This window comes from Balaenoptera acutorostrata, chromosome 2, assembly GCF_949987535.1.
Source record: "Balaenoptera acutorostrata chromosome 2, mBalAcu1.1, whole genome shotgun sequence".
Lineage (NCBI taxonomy): Eukaryota > Metazoa > Chordata > Mammalia > Artiodactyla > Balaenopteridae > Balaenoptera > Balaenoptera acutorostrata.
The window spans coordinates 94,813,342-94,837,335 of NC_080065.1; positions in this window are offsets into that span (position 1 = coordinate 94,813,342).

The following is a 23,994-nucleotide window of genomic DNA, read 5'->3' on the forward strand; positions in this document are numbered from 1 at the left end:
CATGGTATATCTCTCCATCTGTTGGTGTCATCTTTAATTTCTTTCATCAGTGTCTTATATTTTTCTGCATACAGGTCTTTTGTTTCCCTAGGTAGGTTTATTCCTAGGTATTTTATTCTTTTTGTTGCAATGGTAAATGGGAGTGTTTCCATAATTTCTCTTTCAGGCTTTTCAACATTAATGTATAGGAATGCAAGAGATTCCTATGCATTAATTTTGTATCCTGCAACTTTACCAAATTCATTGATTAGCTCTAGTAGTTTTCTGTTGGCATTTTTAGGATTCTCTATGTATAGTATCATGTCATCAGCAAACAGTGACAGTTTTACTTCTTTTCCAATTTGTATTCCTTTTATTTCTTTTTCTTCTCTGATTGCTGTGGCTAGGACTTCCAAAACTATGTTGAATAATAGTGGTGAGAGTGGACATCCTTGTCTCATTACTCATCTTAGAGGAAATGCTTTCAGTTTTTCACCATTGAGAATGATGTTTGCTGTGGGTTTGTCATATATGGCCTTTATTACGTTGAGGTCGGTTCCCTCTATGCCCACTTTCTGGAGAGTTTAATCATAAATGGGTGTTGAATTTTGTGAAAAGCTTTTTCTGCATCTATTGAGATGATCATATGGTTTTTATTCTTCAATTTGTTAATATGGTGTATCACATTGATTGATTTGCGTATATTGAAGAATCCTTGCATCCCTGGGATAAATCCCACTTTTGATCATGGTGTATGATCCTTTTAATGTGTTGTTGGATTCTGTTTGCTAGTATTTTGTTGAGGATTTTTACATCTATATTCATCAGTAAAATTGGTCTGTAATTTTCTTTTTTTGTAGTGTCTTTGTCTGGTTTTGGTATCAGGGTGATGGTGGCCTCATAGAATGAGTTTGGGAGTGTTCCTTCCTCTGCAATTTTTTGGGAGATTTTGAGAAGGATAGGTGTTAGCTCTTCTCTACATGTCTGATAGAATTCACCTGTGAAGCCATCTGGTCCTGGACTTTTGTTTGTTGGAAGATTTTTAATCACAGTTTCAATTTCATTACTTGTGATTGGTCTGTTCATATTTTCTGTTTCTTCCTGGTTCAGTCTTGGAAGGTTATACCTTTCTAAGAATTTGTCCATTTCTTGCAGGTTGTCCATTTTATTGGCATAGAGTTGCTTGTAGCAGTCTCTTGGGATGCTTTGTATTTCTGTAGTGTCTGTTGTAACTTCTCCCTTTTCATTTCTAATTTTATTGATTTGAGTCCTCTCCCTCTTTTTCTTGATGAGTCTGGCTAATGGTTTATCAATTTTGTTTATCTTCTCAAAGAACCAGCTTTTAGTTTTATTGATCTTTGCTATTGTTTTCTTTGTTTCTATTTCATTTCTTTCTGCTCTGATCTTTATGATTTCTTTCCTTCTGCTAACTTTGGGTTTTGTTTGTTCTTCTTTCTCTAGTTCCTTTAGGTGTGAGGTTAGATTGTTTACTTGAGATTTTTCTTGTTTCTTGAGGTAGAGAATTTTTAAAAACCTTTAATTTCTGCCATTGCTACCCTGTCTCTGTGAATTTCTGGGCTGAATTTACCTAATCACAGCTTCTCTTATGTGTAAATGAGAATGTTATTTTTAGGATATAATGCTTAAAAGTGGAGCTGGACTTATGCCCCAGGGAGCTGAATTGGTACCCATTATTATAATTTAGACTGCTTCCTGTCCCATCAGTGAGGCGGGGATGGACTTCAGTCTACAGAACCACCTTCGAGAGAATTCTTGCTGCACACCTGTCACACAGTTTTTAATGCTCCCCCTGCCTTCCCACTCCCAACCCATTAGTTTTGTTCTCTGAGCCTCGGAGTGGAGTTAGAACATGTGGCAGCCTCCATGGATGGTACCTAGAACTATATTGCTGTTTTGAGTCTCTTTAGTTCATACTTCAGTTCTTTTCTTTGCTTAAACATTTCTGTGTCTTGAGACTTTACTGAAAAAGGGTTTCTTACTCTTGGCTATCCCTAAAACTTTATGGGCTTTCCAGTTCTTTCTAGTGTTTATTTTCATTATCTAAAGACAGTTGGAAAGCATTTTTGAAAATAGAAACAGGTGCCTGGTAATTTGTTTCCATCCTGTTAAAGAACTTATTAAGTTTATCTACTAAATTTCCTGGCAGAATCAAAGCGTAGGCTCTGTAAAACTCATCAACATAATAGGCAAAAAAAAATCTTGTAATAATGTGAACTTATTTAAAAACCAATATGCAAGTGGACAACCTAGGGAAATAAGTTGACACCAACAGGGACTTTAACCCTTCCTATCTCAGTGCTACAATCTCCAGATAAGACTGATAGTCTGTTTTTTGTTTTTTGTTTTTTTTTTCTGGATTGGGTCATTGCTGACAATATTGCTGATGACATTCAGGATCATAATTCAGTGTCATTAAAAAACCACACAGTATACTTATGTTTGATAAGAATTAAGAAGATAACGAGAAATAGAAAGAAGGAAAAGATGAATAAAAGGGAGGGAGGGTGAGAAGAGAAAAGGACTGAGAAGGGAAGGAGAGCTCAGAGGAAAGAGAGAGAAAAGAGGCAGGAGCAGAAGGAAGGAAATGGTGAAGAGAAAGAAGGAAAAATGTCAGAAACTGTATTCTTACCTAGTTCCGGATGCAGATTTATCTTCTCATTAGCCTAGGCTGCCTTGCATAATTTCCAGAACTAAAAGAATTGTCCTCTTTTATGATATAATCCCCAACTCTATCCTTGGCTAGCCTTTTCGGCTTTAAACAAGTAAGGAAAGTTGGCATAGTATTTTAGGATCTTTGTCATTCTTCATAGGAGAGCCTGATTTGGAGATGTATAGGGTCCAAGCAGTTATTTCAGATCAAAGTAATTTTATTTCTGAACTTTGGGATGTATGTTGTGTTAAAACAGGGTTGGGTAATATATCTGATTAGTTGGAATGGTCTGGCTCATTCAAACAGGAAAAGTTGTGTGTCCTACACATTGGACTGTTTTGAGTGTAGTTGTTTGAGAAATATGTTGAACTGACTGGGAGCAGGGAGTAGGATGTATACTCTCAAGCCTCAGGCTTAGTAGCTCTGTGATTTTGGGCAATTCACCTAACCTCCCTGGTTCAACTGAGCATGCATACGTGATCAAGTTGAGTTAGTTCCCTTCAACTTGAACATTACACAATTGAATGATTTAAGACATTTCTTGAGATTTCTTCCATGTCTTGTTTGAGGAGGTGTAGGTCATATGAACACAGGAACTATGTGGTGTCCTAAAAAGTGTGGTGGTTAAGAGCACAGGGTCTAGAAAGTCTAATTTAAATAATCCCAGCGCTGTCATTTAACTTCAGGCAACCTTAATCCTTATTCTAACCTTAATCTTTGAGTATTAAAAGAAAAAAATATATTATGTAACTAATCCTAGCTCAAAATCAACTGTCAGAAGGGTAAGAATAACTTAGCTCTCTGTGGACCATGTCCAGTCAAATGAAGAGCGCCCTCCCTCCATTTACACAGAGATTCTGCTGCAATTGCTACAACGTAGCGGCTGTCCTCACCAAAGGCACCTTTATTTTGTTATTGTGAAATCCAAGAAAGAGTTTTTTTGTCCTTGTCTTCTTTTGCCACAATCTGCTACTTCCTCTTTCTTGAAAATATTCCCTTGATTTCTGAAACACTGCTCTTCTCAGGCTTTCTTCCAGCCTCTCAAGTCATCCCTTCTCTATTAATTTTAGTCTCTTTTCTATAAATGCCCCCCACAAATGTTGGTGTGTTTTGTTTTGGGGTTCTTTCCTAGGAATTCTTATCACTCTATATACTTGCCTTAGAAGATCTCACTTCGGCTCAGGGATCCGATAACTATCTTCAGTCCACACCTTTTTCTTTTGAACCTTTTGTCCACTGCCTAGATACTTAACATCCTATAAACACAAATACAAAATAGCACGCATCATTTCCTGTCTTAGTTTAGGCTGCTATGACAAATCACCATAGACTGGGTAGCTTAAACAACAAATATTTATTTCTCAACCGTTCTCGAGGCAGGGAAGACCAAGATCAAGGTACCAGCAGATCCAGTGTCTGGTGAGAGCCTGCTTCCTGACTTGTAGATAGCTGTCTTCTTATTGTATTCTCACATGGCAGAGAGCAGAGAGAAACAAGCTCTCTTGCGACTCTTATAGGGGCACTAGTCCCATTTACGAGGGCTCTATCCTTATGACCTCATGTAATTATCTAATTATCCTAATTATCTCCCAAAGGCCCTACCTCCTAATACCATTACCTTGAGGGCTAGGGTTTCAATGTATGAATTTTAAGGAGACACATTCAGTCTATGACGTTCCCAATGAACATGTGCCCCTCTCTTTTATTCCTTTCCCAGTAAATTCTCCCAGCAGCCCAGACAGAAACCTGAAATTCATCTGTGACTTCTCCATCCCCAGGTCCTATCATTTCTAACTCTTTAAAATGTGTCAGGTGTGTTTACTCTCCATTTCCACGACTTCTGCTTCTTGCCTAAATTTTTTCACCAGCCTCCAAAATGACCTGCTTGTCCACAGTACTTTCATTTTCCAACACATCCCCCATTTGAAAGATCATTCTTACCTCAGAATGCAAATCTGTTCTGTCAATACCTTTCTGAGAATACAGGGTCCTTCATGATTCAAGCACTGTCTGACCCAGCCAAGCCCATTCCTCAACAGTCCTCTCTCCTACCACATTCCATGCTCCAACCCAATAACTACCTGGATCCCACAATGAAGCCTATCTGTGAATGCCACTCAGCTGTTGTTCAGGTTTTTTCCTTTGCCCAAGAGGACTTTCTGTTCCTCAACCTTGTAATTAACTCCAGTTTATCTTTATAATTAGGTAAAGTATGTAAAGAATGATTTTCTCTGAGAAGACTTCCCTGAACTCTACCCCAACTCCTTGCTGAACTACTGCGCTCCTCTTTTTCATGGAACTTCTCAAATACTATTTATTTATTATTTAAAAATTTTAAAATTTCATCAAGGTTATACAAACATCTGATTTAAACAAATAGTTTCACAAGTTTGAGAAATAATGTCCTACTGTCTAAATTCAACTATTTTCAACTCTTATGGCTTCCTCTTTTAATTCTAACTCATATCTCCAAATGACAAGATTTTACTGCTTATACTGCTATTTCTTAATTTTTCAGTCTTCTCTCTGTGGAAAATAAGAATTTAATTTTTTTTTCTGCTCTCTCCGCAGCCCACCAAACAAAGACACACACACACACACACACACCTTCCACAATCCTTCTGATATAGATATAACACAGTGGTAATATATGGCTCACAGTTGAGCAATATAGTGTACTATGACTACATTTCTTGTATAACTTTTTGTTTTCCTTGGAGAAGATAATAAATGTTTTATTTTCTTGTCTCCTTGGTTTTCTATGTAGCTATCATTAAATCATCTGTACACTCTTTACCTACCTTAAAAAAATTTCTGTCAACAATTTAAACTTAATAGACATTTCTGTGAATTTCATCTCCTTTTATTCCCCTCTCCTAGTGCCCACTATGCTCTCGCCAAAATCCGAAATGATTTCTCTCTCAGCCAGGAAGTCAGCTGTCACTCTAGGTTCACCATCATTCTGTGGATTCCCTTTCCCTCTCATTGTATTGGATTCTCTATTTTATGTATCCCATGTTTTTTACTTTCTTAGTTTATTTTCTTTTAATGAACATCTCCTTTCAAAGCTTCCTAAGAAAGGGCGAGTATGGAGATATTCCTGTGAGACCTTGAAAGTCTGAAAATGTCTTTATTCCACTCTTTTTTTTAAGGTGTAAAAGTGAATATTTATTTAGAATGAGAAAGAAAATCTCCACAAATACTGGCATATTTGGAATTGCCAGGCCCCTTTCCCCACTGGAATTTCTTTTTCCCTTTTTTTTTCTCTTTTATATAAAAAAATTTTTTATTTTATTGAAGTATAGTTGATTTACAATATTATGTTACTTTCAGGTATACAACATAGCAATTTGATATTTTTCTAGCTTATACTATATACAAAGTTATTGTAAAATATTGACCATATTCCCTGGGCTGTATATTACATCCTTGTAATTTATGTATTTTCTACCTGGTTGTTTGTACCTCTTAATCCCCTTCACCTATTTGGCTTCTCCCTCCACCCCTCTCTCCTCTGGTAACTACTGGTTTGTTCTTTGTATCTGTGAATCTATTTCTGTTTTGTTATATTTGTTCATTTGTCTTAATTTTTAGATTGTAGATAGGAGTAAAAACATACAGTATTTGTCTTTCTCTGTCTGACTTATTTCACTAAGCGTAATACCCTCCAGGTCCATTCGTATTGTTGCAAATGGCAAAATTTCATTCTTTTTTATGGCTAATATTCCATTACGTGTGTGTGTATGTGTGTGTGTGTATATACATATATATATATATGCCTTAGAAGATCTCACTTCTAAGATCATATATATATGTGTGTATATATATATATATATATATATGTATATACACACATACACATAATGTCTTCTTTAGCCATTCATCTGTTGATGGACACTTAGGTTTCTTCCATATCTTGGTTATTGTAAATAATTCTGTGAACATTGGGGTACACACACCTTTCGAATTAGCATTTTCATTTCTCTGGATAAATATTCAGGACTGGAATTGCTGGATCATATGGTAGTTATATTTTAATTTTTTGAGGAACCTCCATACTGTTTTCCATAGTGGCTGTACCAATTTACATTCCTACTAACAGTGTACTAGGGTTTCCTCTTCTCCATATCCTTGCCAACACTTGTTATTTCTTGTCTTTTTGATAACAGCCATTCTCGCAGCTGTGAGGTGGTATTATTGTTTTGATTTGCATTTCACTGATAATTAGTGATGCAGAGTATCCTTTCAGGTGCCTGTTGGCCATATGTATGTCTTCTTCGGAAAAATGCCTATTCAGGTCCTCTGCCTATTTTTAATGGAGTTGTTGATTTTTTTGATATTGAGTTGTATGAGTTCTTATTTTGGATATTAGCCCCTTATTGGACATTGCAAATATTTTCTCCCACCCGGGTTGCCTTTTTTTTTGTTGATGACTTCCTTTGCTGTGCGAAAGCTTTTAAATTTGATTAGGTCCCATTTGTTTTGTTCTACTCTTGATTTTAGATGTTTTGTTTTTCAGTTAGTTGATGTTGCTTGATAATGTTTTTCAAATACTCTATATCCATACTGATGTTTTCTTCTTGTTCATAAATTATTGAGAGGAGGGTGTTAAAATCTCTATTGTGGGTTTGTCTATTTCTTTTTCCAGTTTCATCTGTTTTTGCTTCTTGTATTAGGTGCACACACATTTAGGATTATTATGGCCTCTTGAAAAATTGATGCATTTTAGCTATACTTTAATTCTTCTGTGTCTAATCTTATTAATTCTATCCAGTGAAATTTTTATTTCAGGTATTTTATTTTTCATCTCTAGTAGTTTTAAAGTATCTACTTTTAAAAATATCTTCCACTTCACGGACTCCCCTGGTGGTACAGTGGTTAAGAATCCGCCTGCCAATGCAGGGGACATGGGTTTGATCCCTGGTCCAGGAAGATCCCACATGCCACGGAGTGACTAAGTCCGTGTACCACAACTACTGAGCCTGTGCCCACATGCTGCAGCTACTGAAGCCCGCTCACCTAGAGCCTGTGCTCCACAACAAGAGAAGCCACCACAGTGAGCAGCCCGCACACCACAACGAAGAGTAGCCACCACTCACCGCAACTAGAGAAAGCCTGCATGCAGCAATCAAGATCCAACCCAGCCAAAAAAACAAAAACAAAACAAAGGAAAAAAACCACAAAACCAAAAAATAAAGCCAAAACAGAGTGCCAACTGAAAAATAAAGCAAAGAAACAAAACAAACTGACAAAAATGATTACAAAAAAAAAAAAGGGAAAAAACTCAGAACAACAGAACGGCAAAGTACAAATGGAAACATAAAAAAATGAAAAATATATTACAGAAAAAGAAGAAAAGAAAAAACGGGAAAAGAACACAGAACAGGAAGGCAATGTAAAAATAGAAATATATAAAAAAATAAAAATAAGAAATAAAATAATAGGTTAAAAAACAAGAAGATCCCAAAAGACTAAATAAAAAAATAATAATAAAACGACAGAAAAAACAAAAACAAAACAAAAACAAAAACAAAAAACCAGAACCAACAACAGAATGAATCCAAACATAATAAAAGTAATAGTAATAATAATGTTTTCTTGGGGACTCAGCTGTCAGTATCCTTGCCCCTGCTGTGAGCTGCAGCCCACCTCTGCCTCCCCAAGAGGCCCCCCACTGCCTCTGGGCTGGTCTCTGGACCTACTTTGGGCCCTGTGGGGACCCCTCAGACTCTGATCTGACCCACCTCCCATGTGTGCTGCCCCCAAAGTCCACAGCTGCCAGAGCTGGACCGTTTTCATTTGCAGGAACACTCATTGTCTACTCAGATATTCCACAGACACAGGGTCTACCTAGCTTATTGCAAGGATTTAAAATGCAGCTTGTGCAGCTGATGAAAAGATTTTTGATCCTCTTCCTTAGTTGTCCCGTTCCTGGGGTTCAGCTTTGGTTTTATCCCCACCTCTGCATATGGGCCAACCACAGGAATGTAGTCCTGAGGCTGCCCTGGAGCACTTGGGTCTGCCCCGGTGAGAGCAGGGCACGGAGGTAGTACGACTACTTGGATTGTGGGAGCCCCTCTGGTGCCAGATGAGCAGGGAAGCCAGCGGCCACGGGTGCAAGAGATACAGTCCTAGTGAGGGCCCTTTCTAGTGCCCAGTGGTAGGCACAAAAGGACCAGCCCTGGCTGGGCTTTTTCTGGCACCTGGCAGCAGGCATGCGAGGACCAGTCCTGGGAGGGCTTTTTCTATTCATTCCTGATAATTTTAGATTGGATGCCAGACATTTTCAATTTTACATTGTTGGCTGATGGAATTTTTAAAATTTATATCTTTAAATATTTTTGAGCTTTGATCTGGGTCACAGTTAAGTTACTTGGAAAGAGTTGGCTTCTTTTGAGGCTTGCTTTAAAGCTTTATTAGACGGGGTCCAGAGCAAGATTAGTCTAGAGCTAATTTAACCTCACTACTAAAGTGGTAAAGTTCTGATGACTCTACCCACTCACCCATGCATTAGGAAATCTTTCCATCCTGTCTGGTAGAAACTCCAGACCTTTTTTAGCAAATGGAAATTAATTTGCCTACTTTTTTCCAATAGTTCTTTCTTCAGACTTGGGTAGTTTCCCCACATGCATGCACTGATCAAAACTCAGCCAGAGACTCAAGGGAACCCCTTTGGAGATCTTAGAGGTCTCTCGCTATGAAGCTCCTTTCTGTCTATGTCCCCACCCAAATTCTAGGTTGAATTTCCAACCCTATCTCCTCAACTCAGCAAGACTGCCAAGGTCTCTTTGGATTTCCCCTCTCTGCGTGGCACACTGGAAATGCTCTCTAGCATGAGATTCCTTACTTCTTATTCTTCAGATTTCATTTCTCAGACTTCTCAAATACCATACAAAGTACGCACTGCATGCTTCAGGTGAAAAAGGCTCATGGTGTGCTTCCTTAAGATTACAACTTATGAAACCTTTTATAGGTATTTTCACTGTAACTAAATAAATTAGTAAAATATATAATTTTTATCCTTTAATTCCTTGAAAGGCTATCAGTCCATATAAATAGGTCCCAGTTCTCATACTGATATAATTTGGCAATATTTTTGTTTTCTTTTGTGTGTAGCTCAGTAAATCAGGGGTAAATTTTGAATTTTTAGGCATGTAGGCACAGAAATCTTTGCTATTAAGAGTGTAAACTCTTCCTGGAAATGCCCATGCAAGTTTTTGGCAACCTAGTTTTGATGACCACCATTGTAATTATGGGCAGGTTTGGGAAAGCAGTCATGTTCTAAAAGTTTAAGATTCTTTATCTGTCTCAAAGGGCTTCCAGCCACATATACAGGGATCATTACATCCTCCATGTTAATGTGCTTCAATTACAAATATGGCAGTTCTTTCATTTAGGGAAGGTGACAACTTACCGGGGGGACGATAATTTATGTAGCATAGCCCAATCAGTCTCATGGCAATCATGGGTAAGCATGGTTTCTGCAAATAAAATGGGTGCCTTTGAGACTGTCATGTTTTCTAAAACTGGAAGTTTCCCCAGAATCAAAGTGGCTTTAGGATCTACAAAGGTCACAGCTTTAGCATGGGCTAAGGAATGGCTACAAGTGCTTACTTTAGGAACACAGTGCCACTGTTGACATAGAGCATTAATCCAAGTATGTCAGTTACTAAAAGAAGACAGATATCTCTATACTGTCTTACTGATGTGAAAAGGAAAAGTATCAATCATATGAGGTTTCTATAGCACAAGCCTCCAACTCTTCCAAGTATTTTCTCAGATGTGAGGCCTTAGCATCATAGGGGCTTTTCCATCAGTGTCATTAGATCCAACTTTTGAAATGTAAGCATTGTGCATATTTTTTTGACAGCCCAAACAATGTTTTGTATATTTTTATTATAGTGTGGAGCACCAATAAAAAGAGGTATAATGATAAAACTAGGCACAAGCCCATAGTTTTCTGAATTTTTTAAACATTGAATACTTTTTGAATATTCACATAGTTCAAAATCAAAATAATACAAAGTATATGGTGAAAATTATTGCTTCCTTTCCAGCCCACATTCATGTTCACCCTTTGCCTCTCCTCCATCTTACTAGTTTCTTGTGTTATCTTTCCAGTGCTTTTTATAATGCGAACAAAAGCAAATATATAAATGTGATTTTTATTCCCTCCCTTTCAGTATAAATGTTAGTATAATATGTGCCCTGAATTTTGCTATTTTTATGAAAAGCTAATAATATAGCCTTGAGATCTTTTCACCTGAACATTGATATAGTATTGAGTAGTATTTTTCTATATGAATGTGTTGTAGTTTATTTAACCAGTCCCCTCCTGATGAATGCTTGGGTTGTTTCCTATCTTTTGTTATTATAACAGTGTTCCAATGAAGAACCTTATACATACTTTATTTGGTGTATGTATTGGTTAGTTGCAGTATAAGTTCCCAGAAGTGTGACTATTAGGTCAAAGGGTAAATGCATTTGTAATTTTGACAAATATTATCAGATTTCTTTTAAGATAGGTTATGTAGTTTGTTGCTCCTAAGAAATAGAATGACTTTACCTATAACTTTGCCACAAGGATGTGTTGTAAAATTTGGATTTTTAACAATATAATAAATAAATGATATCTTAGTGCAGTTTCATGTACATTTTTCCATTTATGAGTCAGTTTAACAATTTCATATGTATAATAATTTATATTTATTTTCGTGAACTCTCTGGTGTTGCCTTTTACCTATTTTTCTATAAATTTGTTTAATTTTTCTTATTTATATTTGATAAATATTTATAATTAGAGAGATTGCCTCTTATGATATGAATTGCAAATACTTATTCCCAGTGTGTCATTTGTTTTGAGTTTTACTTATGGTATATATTTGCCAGTCAGGAGGTTGTTTCTTTTTTTTTTTTTTTTTTTTTTTTTTTCAAGAGGTGGTGGAAACACTTTATTCATTTGAGATGTCCCTTCCCTGGCAGGCAAGGCAGCAAGTTCTAGGACAAGCTAAAATCATCCCCCTCTTTCAAAAGTTACCCTCAGCAGGGAGTTTTGGGGCAGGGGTTAAATTAAAAAACAAAAACAAAAACAAAAAACCTCATTGATTCCTAATTGTTTTTGAATACAATTGGCTTGGAAAGGAGTTTCCACTGGGTTCATAAGGAAGGCCTGACTTCTGCACAGTGTTGGGGGGGAAAGGGTAGGATGTGATCCAGTTGTTCTTTAATGGTTTCTGAATGTTGAGTCTTAGAAAGACTTTTCCATGTCCAAGGTTATGAAGGAATTCTTTCTTGTACTTTTATTTTTATGTTTTATATCTATATATTTGACTCATTTAGAATTTACTCATATTTAGTTGGTGACATAGGTCTGGTTTTATTTTTTTCTATATGGCTCCCAGTTGTTCAAACTTCATGTATTAAAAAGTCCAACTTTTTTGGCTTTTGATATACAACTTTATGACATATTATCTATTAAGTGTGAATTTTGCTCTATTTTTGAACTTTCTACTCTGTTCTTTCAACAGGAAGAGATCACCACTAATATATCTGAAACTAGGTTAAATTTATTACCTGTTGAAAAAGATAGAAATATGTTTTTAGGACATAGTCTTTCTGAACAAAACAAAAAGCCTACTTTAAAGAATTTGGGACAACATGAAGGGTAGGGATTGGCTTATTTTCAGAAGTAATTGACTTTTAAGAATTGGATCATGTTTAGCATGGACTTTAGGGATTGGGTGATTTTCAGAGAGGGAGTACTGAACCAGAGCTGTGATTGATTAATTGGCTGCAGCTTGTTTAAACCAGTTTTGTGGTAACTTATTTACAGCTACAGACTACAGACAAGGAACAGTCAAACTTGGAATGTAGGAACTTTTTCTTCTCTTTTCCATTTCCTGTGTGTCTATCCATGGCATGGGCTCATTCCAACGAGGCCCATCATTTTATATAACCAGAAGCCTCATGGGCCTGCTTATGAACATTTTTCCAGAGAGACAATTTCATACTCATATGAACCATGGATAGTATGTCCGGTTTCTCTACGACTGTGGTGAGTTCACTTTTCACCATCCCATTTTGACCTATTTCCACCATTAGTTCTGAGTGCTGTGAGCAGAGGAGGTATTGTTGAATCTTTAGGATTCTGCAAGATTCATTTAAAATACAGTGTATAAAATATATGCCCTGATTCTGGCAGTAGGCAAAGATATTAACAAACCTAGGAATGAAGTCCTGTAAATGTCTTTTGCTGTCAATTATTATGCTAGTCTTTGCACATAAATATGTACCCACCCAACCAGAAAAGGTATACGCAAACATTGAAATATTTTAATGGAATTAATACTTCTCACTTGAAAAAAATTAGGCTAAGTGTCAAAAGAAGTGTCTCTACTAGGGAATATGAGTTGCCTGTATCTTGTCAGCTTTTCAACAGTGTAGTCTTAACAGATTGAACAGGGAGTTCTGACACTGTTGAACAACATGGTGACTTTTGGAATAATCTTAAATTTATGATACTTCAGCTTTGCAGAGTTATTCATTACTCATCCATCTGGGTTTCATCTTTATAAATTTTATTGCCATAATTTCTTCTGTTCTACTTTTCTATGTAGGTTTATCCCTTTAAATTTTTTAATTTAAATTTTCCTATATTCTTTACTGTCATTTTATTAGGGTTTCAATTAGGAGTGAAGATAAATGCATGTATTTTGACACCTTCTTCAGCTAGAAACCTTCCCATAGTATTATAATTGTTATTTTACTCATATATTGCTTTGACTAATTTGAACATCCCCTGAGAGAATACCTATGACTTATTCATTTTTGTATAGTTAGAGCTCCAGCCCATGGCAAACCATCACAGGTTCTCATTAGATCATTATTATGTTAATTGTACATTTCAAAATATAGATACAACAAGAGAAGGAGATTTTTTTAAAGGCCGCATTGATAGAGAATCTTCCATCAGACTATGTTCTGCACTAATAGAATTGTTTGGATCTGACAGGAGGTGCAAGTTTTTCTCTTCAGTTCTCATTATCTGTTTTAATCCACTTATTCTCAATATAAGCAACTTGCTTAAATTTGAAATAAGATTAAATCTTATCCAGAAAGAAACAGAACATGGTTAACAGAGCAATTTGCTGTCGTTTTGTATCATGGAAAATAAATTTCGTTTCACGAGGATATGTGGCATGCTATCCTAAATTCCCAGCACTCTCACTGCCTGTTTTTCCAGAAAAACAGTGTAAACATTCCATTCCAGGAAATAGTTTCTACTCATAAAAAGTTGTTCATGAAATGAATAGCTTTTCCTTTCCTCAAAATCAATGGATTGACGCACTTTGTATATAGATGTCCTATGTATGTTCATTGCAATGGGCTGTACATTGGTCTCCATTCAACATAGAAAGTAAGAGAAACAAATTGATCATAAATGGACCAATCTTATACACATTTTGATTACATTTATTGACTCACAGGGGAGAGTCCTATTTGACTTTAAGAATAAAAGAGCTGGCCATATTTTCGTTTTACTACTCAATCCAAAAAATATGCCATGAGCAATGCTGGAAGAGTGAATATTCCAGCCATCAGAAAATTTTAAAAATCTTCATGTTGACTCCTGATAAAAATCTAAAATCAACACCTTTCCATCTATTTCTCCTTCCCTTCCTTCCTTTTTCCTTTCCCTCCCTCCTTTGAAAGGGCAGTACTTAATATACAGTAAAAAAAAAAAAAAATTTAAGGACAAAGGTACACAGTAAAAGTAAATCTGTGCCCATTGCTGACCTCTTTTGCCTCTCCCCATAGGCAAACACTGGGGCAAAGCCAATATATTGTGAATCATTCCAAATATGTTGTATCCTGTGCCAGCATATGTATGCAGATACTAAGTTTTAAATTTTTCTCAAATGTTTGAATATTGTACATATTTTTTGAGTCTTCCTTTTTACTTAACAATGTGCAGAGGAGAGTTGATATTTAGGAATATTTACACTGTTTAACAGCTGTAACTGCCATTGTATGGTCGTAGCAGCATTCAACATATACCCTATGGATGAAAGTTTAAGTGTTTTTCACTTTTATGTTACTATAAACAATGTAGTAGAGGACCTTAATAGACATTTTCTTCCAAAGAAGACATACAGATGGGCCAAAAAACGCATGAAAAGATGCTCAACATCACTAATCATCAGGGAAACACAAATCCAAAGCACAATGAGATATTACCTCATACCTGTCAGAATGGCTGTTATCAAAAACACAACAAATAACAAGAGTTGGTGAGGATGTGGAGAAAAGGGAACCCTCATACACCGTTGGTGGGAATGTAAATTGGTGCAGCCACTGTGGAAAACGGTATGGAGGTTCCTCAAAAAATTAAAAATAGAACTGCCATATGATGCAGGAATTCCATTTCTGGGTATTTTTCCAAAGAAAAAAAAATTTGAAAAGATATATGCATCCACCACTATGTTCATTGCAGCATTATTTACAATAGTCAAGATATGGAAGCAGTCTAAGTGTCCCTCAACAGATGAATGGATAAAGAAGATGTGGTATATATATACAATGGAATATTACTCAGTCGAAAAAAAGAGAATGATATCTTGACATTTGTGACAACATACTCTGGTTTCCTTATACCCCCCATTCAAACTTTTAAATACTTTCTTATGTGATCGAAAACAGGAATCTCATTTAGTTTTATTTTGTGTTTCTCTTATTATAAATAAGGTTCAGAATCTTTTCATGTGTTGTTTAAATTTTACTTTCTATGATTTGTCTTTTCATATTCTTTGCCCATTTTTCTATTGGGTGGTTGACTTATACAAGTTTATTATGTTAACGGTGTTAGTTCTTGTCATCTTTTTGTTGGAAATACTCTTTCCTTATTTTTATTTATCATTTGAACTTGTTTATGTGAAATATTTTTAGGGGGTCAAAATCGATCTTAACTGCTTCTGGTTTTTGTTTGATTGCTGAGAGAGAGAGAGAAAGAGAGGGAGAATTTAGAATGTTTCTCATATTTTCTTTTTTGTACCCTCATCTGCCTTATTTTACATATAAAAAAATTCTCTGCTTGTGATGTAGTTTGGTGTAAATAGTGACATATGAATCCAACTGTCACAGTGTCTACAGTTTACTTTGAAAATTCTTTAGTATTTATATTGTGGTATTTATGTGTGTTACTTAGGTTGAGCTGTAATGTAGGTTAGCTAGTATTGTGTCAGAAAGCCTGTACTCCTGAGAAGCAACTACAGGCTCTTCTGTTATACCCATCCCCACCAAGCCATGCTTTTCTAATTAGCATACTGAATGTCAGAAATTGTTTTTCTATTCTTTTAAGTTTTTCTATTGAAAATTGTTACCTGTTCACTAACTTGATGAAAATTAGATACAGAAGCCCATTGGCAAAATTGAAGGTATTTAAGATTTATGGATGGGTCAAAAATTTTTGGAGATGTTCTAATCATGAGTGAACAGAGTTTGAAAATCCATTGAGGTCTGCTGGGGCTCAGAGCAGACTGCCCCAAAAGATGTCAAAGAGACGTACTGATTATTTTGCTTTAAAGTGACTTAGGAAACAACCAGTGCAAGAACACTTTGACCCAACTCTCTGTCTCCCTGGAAGCAGGAAATAAATCTCCCATATAAAAGGTACTCTCCCTGCACCAGAGAGAGAGACATCCAGAGGTAGGGAAATTGGGGCAGAAGAGGCTGTGTAAACAAACTGCTTAGATTCTTCACTAATTAGTACCCAAACCCAACTTTCTTTGTTTTGTCAGTTCTTCACAAATTTATTGTTTCTTTGCCTAAAAACTATTAAAGCTGCCTGCTTTGGTAATTTCTTTACATCCTATTTCTATTAGACCTCTGTACATACAAATTCAGTTTTTTTCTGTTAATCTGTCTTGTGTCAATTTAATTATTAGACCCACCAAAAGAACTCAAAAAGCATAGGGGGAACTTTTCCTGTCCCCCACATTTTCTACTTCATACTTTTGGGATAGAGCTTGAGTCTTGAATCTCTAAATAGTTTTGAATCCAGTCATTGTATGATGCTGATTATCCTTTCTCAGGAATACTGTCAGGTCTTCCTCATGTGAATCTTTTATCCAAGGTGGTGAGCCTCAGGAAAGATTAGAGCACCTCAATCATTTATTTAAAACGTGGGGTGTGTGTATGTGTGTGTGTTTGTGTGTGTGTGTGTGTGTGTGTGTGTCTGTCTGTCTGGAAGCTTGCTTTCTTTTTAAAAAAACTTTTAATTTTATATTGGGGTATAGCCAATTAACAATGTTGTGATAGTTTCAGGTACACAGCAAAGTGACTTAGTCATACATATACATGCATCCATTCTCCTGCAGACTCCCCTCCCGTCCAGGCTGCCACATAACATTGAGCAGGGTTCCCTGTGCTATACAGTATGTCCTTGCTGGTTATCCATTTTAAATATAGCAGGGTGTACCTGTCGATCCCAAACTCCCTATCTCTTCCCCCCACCCTTACCCTCTGGTGACCATAAGTTCATTCTCTAAGTGTGTGAGTCTGTTTCTGTTCTATAAATAAGTTCGTTTGTATCATTTCTTTTTAGATTCCTTATTTTAGATAAGGGATATCATACAATATTTCTCTTTCTCTGTCTTACTTCACTCAGTATGACAAGCTCTAGGTCCATCCATGATGGTGCAAATGGCATTATTTCATTCTTTTCAATGGCTGAGTAATATTCCATTGTATATATGTACCACACCTTCTTTATCCGTTCCTCTGTCTATGGACATTTAGTTTGCTTTCATGTCTTGGCTATTGTAAACAGTGTTGCAATGAACACTGGGGTGCATGTATCCTTTCAGACCATGTTTTTCTCCAGATATATGCCCAGGAGTGGGATTGCAGGGTCATATGGTAGTTCTATTTTTAGTTTTTTAAGGAACCTCCATACTGCTCTCCATAGTGGCTGTACCAATTTACATTCCCACCAACAGTGTAGGAGGGTTCCCTTCTCTCCACACCCTCTCCAGCATTTATTGTTTCTAGATTTTTTGATGATAGCTATTTTGACTGGTGTGAAGTGATATCTCATTGTAGTTTTGATTTGCATTTCTCTAATAATTAGTGATGTTGAGCATCTTTTCATGTGCTTCTTGGCCATCTGTATGTCTTCTTTGGAGAAATGTCTATTTAGGTCTTCTGCCCATTTTTTGATTGGGTTGTTTGTTTTGATGATATTAAGCCTCATGAGCTGTTTGTAAATTTTGGAGACTAATCCCTTGTCTGTCACATCATTTGCAAATATTTTCTCCCAGTCTGTGGGTTGTCTTTTCATTTTGTTTGTGGTTTCCTTTGCTGAAAAAGCTTTTGAGTTTAACTAGGTCCCATTTGTTTATTTTTGTTTTTGTTTACATTATTCTGGGAGATGGATTGAAAAAGATCTTTCTGCGATTTATGTCAAGAGAGTGTGCTGCCTATGTTTTCCTCTAGGAGTTTTATAGTGTCCAGTCTCACATTTAGGTTTTTAATCCATTTTGAGCTTATTTCTGTGTATAGTGTTAAAGAATAATCTAATTTCATTTTTTTACATGTAGCTGTCCAGTTTTCCCAGCACCATTTGTTGAAGAGACTGTCTTTCCACCATTGTGTAGTCTTTCCTCCTTTGTGGTAGATTAATTGACCATAGGTGCATGGATTTATTTCTGGGCTTTCTATCCTGTTCCATTGATCTATATTTCTGTTTCTGTACAGTACCATACTGTCTTGAAGACTGTAGCTTTGTAGTATAGTCTGAAGTCAGGGAGCCTGATTCCTCCAGCTCCGTTTTTCTTTCTCAAGATTGCTTTTGCTATTTGGGGTCTTTTGTGTCTCCATAAAAATTTTAAGAATTTTTGTTCTAGTTCTGTGAAAAATGGCATTGGTAATTTGATAGGGATTGCACTGAATCTGTAGATTACCTTGGATAGTACAGTCATTTTGACAATGTTGATTCTTCCAATCCATGAACATGGTATATCTTTCCATTTGTTTGTGTCTTCTTCGATTTCTTTCACCAGTGTCTTATAGTTTTCTGAGTACAGGTCTTTTGTCTACTTAGGTAGGTTTATTCCTAGGTATTTTATTCTTTTTGATGCAATGGTTAATGGGATTGTCCTTGAATTTCTCTTTCCAATGTTTTGTTGTTAGTGTATAGAAATGCAACAGATTTCTGTGTATTAATTATGAAACCTGCAACTTTACCAAATTCATTGATGAGCTCTAGTAGTTTTCTGGTGGCATCTCTAGGATTTTCTATGTATAGAATCATGCCATATGTAAACAGTGACAGTTTAACTTCTTCTTTTCCAACTTGGATTCCTCTTATTTCCTTTTTTTTTTTTTTCTCTGATTGCTGTAGCTAGGACTTCCAAAACTATGTTGAATAATAGTGGTGAGAGTGGACATCCTTGTCTTGTTCCTGATCTTAGAGGAAATGCTTTCAGTTTTTCACCATTGGGAATGATGTTTGCTGTGGGTTTGTCATATATGGCGTTTATTATGTTGAGGTAGGTTCCCTCTATGCCCACTTTCTGGAGAGTTTTTATCATAAATGTGTGCTGAATTTTGTCAAAAGCTTTTTCTGCATCTATTGAGATGATCATAGGGTTTTTATTCTTCAGTTTGTTGATGTGGTGTATCACACTGATTGATTTGTGGATACTGAAGAACCCTTGCATCCCTGGGTAAATCCCATTTGATCATGGTGTGTGATCCTTTTAATGTGTTGTTGGATTCTGTTTCCAGTATTGTGTTGAAGATATTTGTGTCTGTGTTCATCAGTGATATTGGTCTATAACAACGAAAACATAATGACCCAAATCCTATGGGATGCAGCAAAAGCAGTTCTAAGAGGGAAGTTTATAACAATTCAATCCTACCTCAAGAAACAAGAAAAATCTCAAATAAACAGCCTAACCTTACACCTAAAGCAGCTAGAGAAAGAAGAATAGACAAAACCCAAAGTTAGTAGAAGGAAAGAAATCATAAAAATCAAAGCAAAAATAAATGAAATAGAAACAAAGAAAACAATAGGAAAAATCAATGAAACTAAAAGCTGGTTCTTTGAGAAGATAAAATTGATAAACGTTTAGCCAGACTCATCAAGAAAAAAAGGGAGAGGATTCATATCAATAAAATTAGAAATGAAAAAGGAGAATTTAGAACTGACACCACGGAAATACAAAGGATCATAAGATACTGCTACAAGCAACTGTATGCCAATATAATGGACAACCTGGAAGAAATGAACAAATGCTTAGAAAGGTACAGCCTCCCAAGACTGAAACAGGAAGAAATATAAAATATGAACAGACCAGGGCTTCCCTGGTGGCAGAGTGGTTGAGAATCTGCCTGCCAATGCAGGGGACACGGGTTCGAGCCCTGGTCTGGGAGGATCCCACATGCCGTGGAGTAGCTGGGCCCGTGAGCCACAATTGCTGAGCCTGCGCATCTGGAGTCTGTGCTCTGCAACAAGAGAGGCCGCGATAATGAGAGGCCCGTGCACCGCGATGAAGAGTGGCCCCCGCTTGCCACAACTAGAGAAAGCCCTCGCACAGAAACGAAGACCCAACACAGCCATAAATAAATAAATAAATAAATAAATAAATAAATAAATAATTAAAAAAAAATATGAACAGACCAATCACAAGTACTGAAATTGAAACTGTGATTAAGAAACTCCCAACAAAGAAAAGTCTAGGACCTGATGGCTTCACAAGTGAATTCTATCAAACATTTAGAGAAGCGCTAACACCTATACTTCTAAAACTGTTCCAAAAAATTTCAGAGGAAGGAAAACTCCCAAACTCATTCTATGAGGCCACCATCACCCTGATACCAAAACCAGACAAAGATACCACAAAAAAAGAAAATTACTGGCCAATATCACTGATGAACATAGATGCAAAAATCCTCAACAAAATCCTAGCAAACAGAATCCAACAATACACTGAAAGTATCATACACCATGATCAAGTGGGATTTATCCCAGGGATGCAAGCATTTTTCAATATCCGCAAATCAATCAGTGTGATACACCACATCAACAGACTGAAGAATAAAAACCATATGATCATCTCAATAGATAGATGCAGAAAAAGCTTTTGACAAAATTCAGCACACATTTATGATAAAAACTCTCCAGAAAGTGGGTATAGAGGGAGCATACCTCAACATAATAAAGGCCATATACGACAAACCTACAGCTAACATCACACTCAATGGTGAAAAGCTAAAAGCATTTCCTTTATAATCAGGAACACGACAAGGATGTCCACTCTCGCCAGTTTTATTCAACATAATTTTGGAAGTCTTTGCTTTGTTTCTAACACAGGAATATCTGACTACATCCATCTCCTCAATGGTTTTCAGTAGCTACTATTATATACCCAGACTGAGCTGTACATACCCCAATTACTTAGATCAGCTTGTAACAACCTAATTCATTACTGATGGTCATTCTCATCTCTTAAGTAACCCAAATTTCCTCACTGATTCAAAATACCACATTTATCATATACTACATTCCCATAGATATTTGGGTCTATTTCTAGATTCTTTGCTTAGTTTATTCAAGGTATGCTAGCATCAAACTTTTAATTACTGTACCCTCTTTTTCAGAATTGTTTTAGTTTATTTTTTTCATATAAACTAAGAAACTTGTCTCTTTCTACTGCCATCATAAAAAATCCATTTTTATTTTATCTGTCTGTCTATCTGGCACTTATGTAGTTCTTAGAGGATACTCGGCACTGTTGTGAATGTGTTAAATTTATAAGCTAATTTAAGAAGACACCTTCTTATAATTTTTACTCTTCTTAACCAAGAACAGGTATATGTTTCTATTTATCAAAGTTTCTCTTATATTTTTCAGTAGGCTTTATAGTTTTGTTCTTACAGATTTTATACACTTTTAAAGTTTGTTACTTATTGTAACTAGATTTTTTCTATTATATATATATATATTTTTTATTTTATAGCTACTTTATTTATTTATTTATTTATTTTTGGCTGTGTTGGGTCTTCGGTTCGTGCGAGGGCTTTCTCTAGTTGCGGCAAGCGGGGGCCACTCTTCATCGCGGTGCACGGGCCTCTCACTATCGTGGCCCCTCCCGTTGCGGGGCACAGGCTCCAGACGCGCAGGCTCAGTAGTTGTGGCTCACGGGCCCAGCTGCTCCGCGGCATATGGGATCTTCCCAGACCAGGGCCCGAACCCGTGTCCCCTGCATTAGCAGGCAAATTCTCAACCACTGCGCCACCAGGGAAGCCCCCTCTATTATATTTTATAATGGGCTGTTGTTTGTTTATGAAAAGGCTAGTGGTTTTCCAATATTAGTTTTGCAGCCACCTAGATTATTAGATTCCCTTTTGTAGTTTTCAGAAATATAACTTTATCATCTACAAATAATATATTTTCTTTCTCCTTTCCATTGCTTATATTGATATATTTGTCTTTCTGGTATCTAATTGCATCAGCTAGCAGGTCCAGAACTATAGTAAATGTTTTGTCAGTCGGTGTTCTCACTGCATGATTTTAGGTTGTTTTAAGAGCACCTAGTCAAAAAGAAGACTCAGATGTTTGAAGTTTCTCTCACTACAGTCTGTATAACCCAGTTGCGTGGTTTAATTTGGTTTTGTTTCATATTTAGGGTTGTAACTCCAGGACCTAGTGTGGTCCCTGGGACATAATAGGTGCTTAGCAAATTTTTATTGTATACATAGAACAGTGAGTGAATGAATGAATGAATGAATGGTGTAGTTATCTGAAGAGAGTATTCATTGTTGTTTTCTCCTTAAAATTCATGGGTACTTTTCTCGTTAAGTATCTTTCTTTTTTTTTTTTTAGTATGTATTGACTAAATGGCTTTTTAAAAATTTTGTTTATTTTATTTTGTCTGCGCTGGGTCTTCACTGTGGCACACAGCCTTCTCTAGTTGCGGCGCTCAGGCTTCTCTAGTTGTAGTGTCGGCTTCTGTAGTTGTGGCACGCAGGGTCTAGAGTGCAGTGGCTCAGTAGTTGCAGTGCACGGGCTTAGTTGCAGTATGTGGGATCTTAGTTCCCGACCAGGGATTGAACCCAGGCCCCCTGCATTGGGAGCATGGAGTCTTAACCACTGGGCCACCAGGGAAGTCACTAAGCATATTTCTTTAAGGTTACACTTTTTACCCTCAAGTTCTTTTGTTTTTCATAATTTTTATGTTCTTCGTGTCTAGAATCCTAACTGCTTCCTATTTACCATGATTTTTTTTTCTTTTTTCTTTATTGCCTTGTATTTGAGTAATTGAGCTTTTATTATTCCACTTTTTCCTCCTCTATAGATTTGAAAGTTATATGCTTTATTTTTATTCTTTTAATATTTACTCATACATTTGTAATATAAATCTAATTTTTAAAGTCTCAAATTAATCAAAAATTACATTCATTTCTTATCAATATGAAACTTAACATTAAATACAGAATTGTATTTTAGTAACACCTTGTTTTTAAATACCTTCCAAAATTACTCAGTAGCCTTTTTAGCAATATTTATTTAAAATTTCTCATAAGTACCAATTTCTTCACCTACCACTGATTTATTTTTTATTTTTTATTTTTTTATTTTTTATTTTTATTTATTATGGCTGTGTTGGGTCTTCGTTTCTGTGCGAGGGCTTTCTCTAGTTGCGGCGAGCGGGAGCCACTCTTCATTGCAGTGCGCGGGCCTCTCACTGTCGCGGCCTCTCTTGTTGTGGAGCACAGGCTCCAGACGTGCAGGCTCAGTAATTGTGGCTCACGGGCCTAGTTGCTCCGCGGCATGTGGGATCTTCCCAGACCAGGGCTCAAACCCGTGTCCCCTGCATTGGCAGGCAGATTCTCAACCACTGCGCCACCAGGGAAGCCCCCTGATTTATTTTTATAAATAGTAGAATTGATCATATAATTAGCACATACACATTGTAAAAATTCAAACAATGCATATGTGCATGAAAAATAAAGTTTAAAAATTCACATGAAATCCCATAACCTGGAGAGATTAACATTTAAAAGACCAATCTTTATTTATCTATTTATGCCCATGTACAACAGCCCATGCATGAAAGCAGAGCATATATGACTCTTTCTTTTTTAACACTGAACCTCTTTTTCAAAATGCAGTTTTGTGAATATGTGTGTGTCTCTGTGAAATTCTCTTGTCCTCTTTTTTTCTTTACTCTATAGCACCCACCAACCCCAAGTAACCAATGTTATCAGTATGATGATATCAGCGCACCCTTGCAGGCACACAAACACACACACAGATAATTCATTTTATAAATGTGAAATAA